We start from the raw sequence: 6000 nt of genomic DNA, 5'->3' as shown, positions 1-6000 counted from the left end.
TTTTTTTGTGGTACGCGGGCCTCTCACTGTTGTGGCCTGTCCCATTGCGGAGCACAGGCTCCAGACACGCAGGCTCAGCGGCCATGGCTCATGGGCCCAGCCACTCCGCGGCATGTGGGATCTTCCCGGACCGGGGCACGAACCCACTCCCCTGCATCGGCAGGCGGACTCTCAACCACCGCGCCAGCAGGGAAGCCTGCTTATTAACATTTTTCGTCACTTTAATGAGAGGCAGTTCTGTTTAGGAATTTGAACTTATTATCTGTGCTGCTGCTCCAGGTTTTGTGGCTTGGATTTTTTTTTCTACAAATACTAACTGCTGCTTTCCATCAGTTAATGGATTGCCTGACTCCTGAATTCATTCAAAAATTCCTTGATGTGTCCCGGAATATAGCTTGTTTACTTAGAGGAAATAAAGATTACTTAAACCAGCACTTTAAGTGATAGATCTGTGTTGGCAATCGAGTCACTGCCTCAAGAGACTGGAGCAGGCTTTTCAGCCTGGCATTCCTGGTTACCTCAGTGGCCCCGAGTCCATTAAAATTGACTACCTCGAAGAAAACTTGCAGAAAATACTTCAATAGGCAGTTACCTTCCCTTGAAAAAGACTTTATTAGACATTTGGAGGTACATTTTTGTCTATTGGGACATTTCTCAATAAATGGTTGACTGAAATCTTCTAATTTGTAGTTTCCATCTTGATTCCATTCAGTGGCTACAGACTGATACTACCTGATACCCACATAGTAATATTCAGCCAATCCAGTGAAGAACTGTGGATTCTTCCGTAACTTGGGACGTGTTGACCTGTTTGTGGTTTCTTCTTTTTTTTTTTTTTTTTAATTTATTTTTTGGCTGTGCCCCCCTGCATGTGGGTTCTTAGTTCCGCGACCAGGGATCAAACCCGCGCCCCCTGCGGTGGAAGTGCAGAGTCCTAACCACTGGACCACCAGGGAATTCCCTGGTTTCTTCATCTTTGATTTATAGCTTATATTGTTAACACCCAGGAGGAGGAGTGCTGTTCTAGAAATGTGGAATGTTGTTTACTTTGGATGAAAGGAGCAGCAGTGGTGACTGCCACTGGGGTTGTGTTTAAAAATAAGCTTGATCTGGAGGTTGTTGATGTTCCTGGAGGATTGAGTCTACTGTCTTCTTTCCAGCCTATACCATTTTTGTTATAGGTATCTTTGAAATTTTAGCAGTTAGATCAGGGCAGTAATTTTCATGGAGAGTGTGTTAGTTCCTTCACTTAAGTTGGCTTTTCTCTAAACATACGTTTAGTCCGATATTTCCCCTAAGTAAGAGTAACAGTGTTCATTTTTTTGGTGTTTGTAAAAGATACCAGCTAATTTCCATGTATAAGAAGCTTAAATGCAGTTTTAGCGTGGCTTTATAAAAACTCATCTTTTAGCTGTATGTATTGGAGGGAGAGTATTGGCACAGATACTCTTTTTCAAGCATGTAATTTGTTTGGGAGGTTTTTGTGTATTTGAATATTCGTGGTCTGGTTTGGGGGGGAATTTGTAATATCCCGAAGTGTAGAGAGGCTATAGAAGTAGCCTGATTTTTACACATGGCCCTTTTTGTGTGACCGGCTTTCTCATGCCATGGATTGGTTGACAGTGAGTATCCACACGGAGCCACCTTTGCTCAGTGTGCTCTTCCTCACCTCTCCTAGGGAGAGGTGTGAGTTGGAGACCTTTGTTTGATATACAGACCACACTGCAGTGGTGAAGATGTCAGTGAAAAGCCAGAAGTGAATTTTGACAAGAATAACAGGGTAAATTCCGACTTGACAGTAGGTTTAACAGAGGCTGGTTTTACAACTGTTTTCAGCAGCTTGCAAAATGTGTGTAGGGCCGCCCACACTTCCTTCCTCTTCTCCAGCCACACCCGCACGCCTCAGTTGCTTCTGTTCTCTTTAGTAAACTGGGAGAACTTCGGTGTGTTCTTGCAACACATACTAGTACTTGTTTCTCAAACATGGATTTCCATATTATAAACACCCTCTCCTGGATGGCCTGTTTCATTTAGGTCCTGCCTAGCTATATGCATGTGTGAGCACATGCTGAATAAGAAGACTGCTTTAGAATGGCCTAATTTAGTGCTTTTGCTGGTTTAAAAGATGTCATCTTAGCTATGCAGTCATTAAAAATAGTGATTTAGAAGAACTTAGTGCATGCAAAAATGTTCATCCTATAGTAGAGGAAAAAGTAGTCATGAGACTTCATATACAATATCTTAGCTTTGTAAAGAAGCATAGGTGTAAAAAAATATATACTCAAACCCGAAGAGAGGTCATCCTAGATGAAATTATAGGTGTTTTTTGTTTGTCTGTTTTTAATCTGTGGTGCTTTACTTGTTTTGTGGAGAGAAGTACTTAGAAAATGGCTACACTGCTTCCCCCACCCCTCCAATTTATGTGTGTGTGATCCCATTTTATTAAAACCTTTGTGTCTGGCACGTATTATACATAGAAAATAATTTGGAAGGCTGTGTCCGAAATGTTAACAGAGATAATCACAGAGGATAGACTGATGGATAATTTAAAAAAACTTCCCTCTCTTTTTGCCAATATATATGTTCTGATTGTATTTTTTTCTTACACTGTATAGACGTTTCTTTCATAATTGAAGCAGAAATACTAAAAGGAAAATAATAGGTCAAGTGAAAAAAGCAGAATACAAGATATAAAGTGATATATAGAATGATCACACCTTTATAAAACAAAATAAAGAAGCTGTATATAAACATTTGCAGAAAAACCACCAAAATATTAATAGTGCTGATCTTGTGTGGTAGGCCTGTGGATGCCTCTTTATTCTCTCTACTTCCTATTCTGTATTTTCCATATTTTCTGTTAGAATATGTTACTTTGATAGGAAGAATATAAAGGAATATTTAGTCCTTTTTAAAAGGATAGACTTGATAGAATGTCATCTTAGTATCGTTTGAAAAGCAAATACTTAGATTTTTGTGGGATGCTTTACTGAAAAATCATCAGACTTTGATACCCAACGAGATTAGTTTCTTTATCAGCACCCATTTCCAAGTTCATACATTTTAGGAAACTAAGCAGTGGAAGATTTCTGAAAACAGAAGAGAGACGATAGCTCAGTAAATTCAGTCTCTTGAAGTAGAGTGGAAGACTAAAAGAATTTCTGCTTGGATGGGGAGATTACCATCAGTATAACCATAATAGTGGTGGTGGTAGCTAGTATTTACTGAATGCTGACTCTGTGCCAGGCTTTATTTTAATCTCTACCTTTATTAATTCATTTAATCCTCACCACAATCTATGAGGTGCTGTTCCTACTGACATTTTCTAATGAGGAAACTGATGGTACAGAGAGATCAGGTTTTGCTCAGGTCCAGTGACTTGTGGCTGGTGAGCTGGGATTCACATCCAGTCATTGGCCTTCAGAACCAGTCCTCAGCCATGCGGAACCATCACACTGCTTGGCCAGAGAGACTGTGGGTGAAACTGGCTGTTGGAAAAAGAGAAGCAGGCATGGGTAATGGGAGGAGCTACTGTATCCCGCTTGGAGCTGAAGGACCAGGTAGGCATCCCAGGGTTCACGTCTCATTAGAAGTGAGCCTGTGCCCATGGCTTTGCCGGCCTCGTCTGTGTGGTAGCAGTGTCTCCATCTCTCTTCATCCCCTCATTCCCAGAAATAAACTTGGTTTCACATCCACCTTTCCTTCTTTCTTTTACCTTTCCTGCTTTCCCCCACCTCTTTGTACTCCCTTTTCCCCAAGCTCCTGTGAGCTTGAGTTTAATGCTTACCTGGACGAACTCACCTGTGTAGTGTATTGTGTAAAGTGCCTTGGCGTAGTTTGAATGTTTGGAACTTTATTTGATATTTCAGCGTTGAGGAAAGGCCTGCAAGGCTGCCTCAGTCAGTCAGTATTCCCTCACTGTGCCGTGAACTTAGATATCAGTGATCCTCTCACGTTCTCTTTGTTCATAAAGTTTCTTTTTTACTATCAGATGGAAAGCCTCCGTGCAAAGGTGTTGTGTGTTCTCTGGTGCTGGTGTTGATTTCTGCTGCCCTGCTAGAGGATGGTGTGTTGGGAAGGTTGCCCTCCTTGGCTGTTGGAGTGGGGGTTTCATGAGGCCAGAGGGCATCCTGCAGGCAAGTGGGGCTCCCAAGCCAGGCTGAGCAGGCTTGGAGCTGCAGACTGCTGCTTACAGGGCAGGTTGAGCCTCCTTGTACCTACCTTGCAGGCTCCTAGTGAGGATTCGGTGCAGTGAGGATTCGGTGCAATGCGGATTCGTGCTCGTTACCCAAGAGGCATTTAAAAATGGTGACTTTACTGTTGTTCGTTATAATTTCCTCCTTCTTCCAGTGCAGTAATCCTTCTGACCTGCCTACCTGGACGAGTCTCCATGTATCTGTTCACCGTGACATTCCTGTTGATTAAAGATTCCTTGAACGGGTTGCAATTCATAAAGGAGAGAAAGAAAATGGGAGACTGGGTCACGGAAGACAAATTTACCATTTTTATATGTTCGTCTGGATCCAGCCTGAGGGTTTATATTTTAACTTTAAGCAAAGTTAAGTAGAACTAAACTAAAATCTTTTTTGTGTTTTCTTTTAGGAGAAAGAAGCACCTAACGAAACACAGTAATAACAAGGATTATTCAGTATGCAGTTGGCAGGGTATGTCTTGGAGCTGGTGCAGAGTCACCTTTGCTTTATATAAGCCACATCTTAACATTTTCCATTGGTGTTCAGAATGATTTTCAGGCACTGCAAGATCCTCCAAGATCAAAAAATGATTTAATTGTTTCCTATGCTAACTCGATAGGAGGGTTAAACAGTGTATTCAAAAAGATGTTCAATAACAAGGATATTTTTCCTCCCAACTTTCAGTTATACGTAACTTCCTGTTTTGAGGTATACAATTGTAGTTTCATAGGCAATGAGCAAGGGATATGTGTACCCAGAAAAGTACCAAAAAAAAGTAAATTCTTTGACAGTGAGAGCATCATTTCATTACAGGGTAGTCTGTCATTAAGAAGAGACCCTAGGGCTTCCCTGGTGGTGCAGTGGTTAAGAATCCGCCTGCCAGTGCAGGGGACACGGGTTCAAGCCCTGGTCTGGGAAGATCCCACATGCCGCGGAGCAACTAAGCCCGTGGGCCACAACTACTGAGCCCACGTCCCGCAACTACTGAAGCCCACACGCCTAGAGCCCGTGCTCTGCAACAAGAGAAGCCACCGCAATGAGAAGCCTGCACACCGCAACGAAGAGTAGCCCCTGCTCGCTGCAACTAGAGAAAGCCTGCGTGCAGCAACGAAGACCCAACTCAGCCAAAAATAAATTAATAAAATTTTAAAAAAGGACCCTATAAGATTCTTCCCTATGAACTTGCTAGTAGATTAAAAATTATTTCATTGTGCCTTTTTGCTAACACAGTACTAGGAAGAGAAATGACAGTGTGTGAATAGTGATTATCTCTGGGTGTTTAAGACCCTGAAAAAAGACTTTTTCCCTCATCTGTATATTCATTTATTACTTTTGTAATAAAAAAAATCTGTAAAAAACATGAATTAAGTTAAAATTCAGACAAACTCAGATTCTCAGATTTACTTGTAAAGTCTGATTTATATGCCACTGTAGAATACATCTAAACTAAAGTGATAGATGAAAAAAAATATTAGGTAATTTGGGGGCAGCCTGAAGAAGTTTGCTTTGAAAGCGAAAGTTGCATTTGCAAACTCATACAATAGAAACATAGACTTGGGTAGAATTTTAAGAGTAATTACCGCCATTATAATTAATTGAAGTTAAAGATTTAAAGATAGTTTTCTGCCCTCTGGAGTTAGCTTAGAGTTTCTATATTTGAAAATTAGACATGCCTGAATTAAACTTTCTTTTGGGGAACTACTGTCCAAATAAAGCAAGACTTTTCCACTTGGATTTTCCTGTTAATCTTATAAAAATTATTAGCTCAGATGACAAGGGTAATACATAGTATAGAAGAAATTTGCTT

The 6000-nt window shown here is 41.0% G+C and overlaps 1 protein-coding gene across 4 annotated transcripts in view; it reads left to right on the top strand.

Moving 5' to 3' along the window:
* Positions 1 to 6000, top strand: part of SNRK (SNF related kinase) — a 131925-nt gene that overhangs the window by 78957 nt on the left and 46968 nt on the right. For all 4 annotated transcript variants that reach the window (XM_024756069.1, XM_024756091.1, XM_024756084.1 and 1 more), the window contains one exon: positions 4603 to 4664. The gene's annotated coding sequence lies outside the window, so the exon portion shown is untranslated. The remainder of the gene's footprint in view (positions 1 to 4602; positions 4665 to 6000) is intronic.

The sequence above is a fragment of the Neophocaena asiaeorientalis genome, unplaced genomic scaffold (genome assembly GCF_003031525.2).
Source record: "Neophocaena asiaeorientalis asiaeorientalis breed wild unplaced genomic scaffold, Neophocaena_asiaeorientalis_V1.1 scaffold265, whole genome shotgun sequence".
Classification (NCBI taxonomy): Eukaryota; Metazoa; Chordata; class Mammalia; order Artiodactyla; family Phocoenidae; genus Neophocaena; species Neophocaena asiaeorientalis.
Note: the sequence above shows the minus strand (reverse complement) of the source record. Positions and strands in the feature narration are given on the sequence as shown.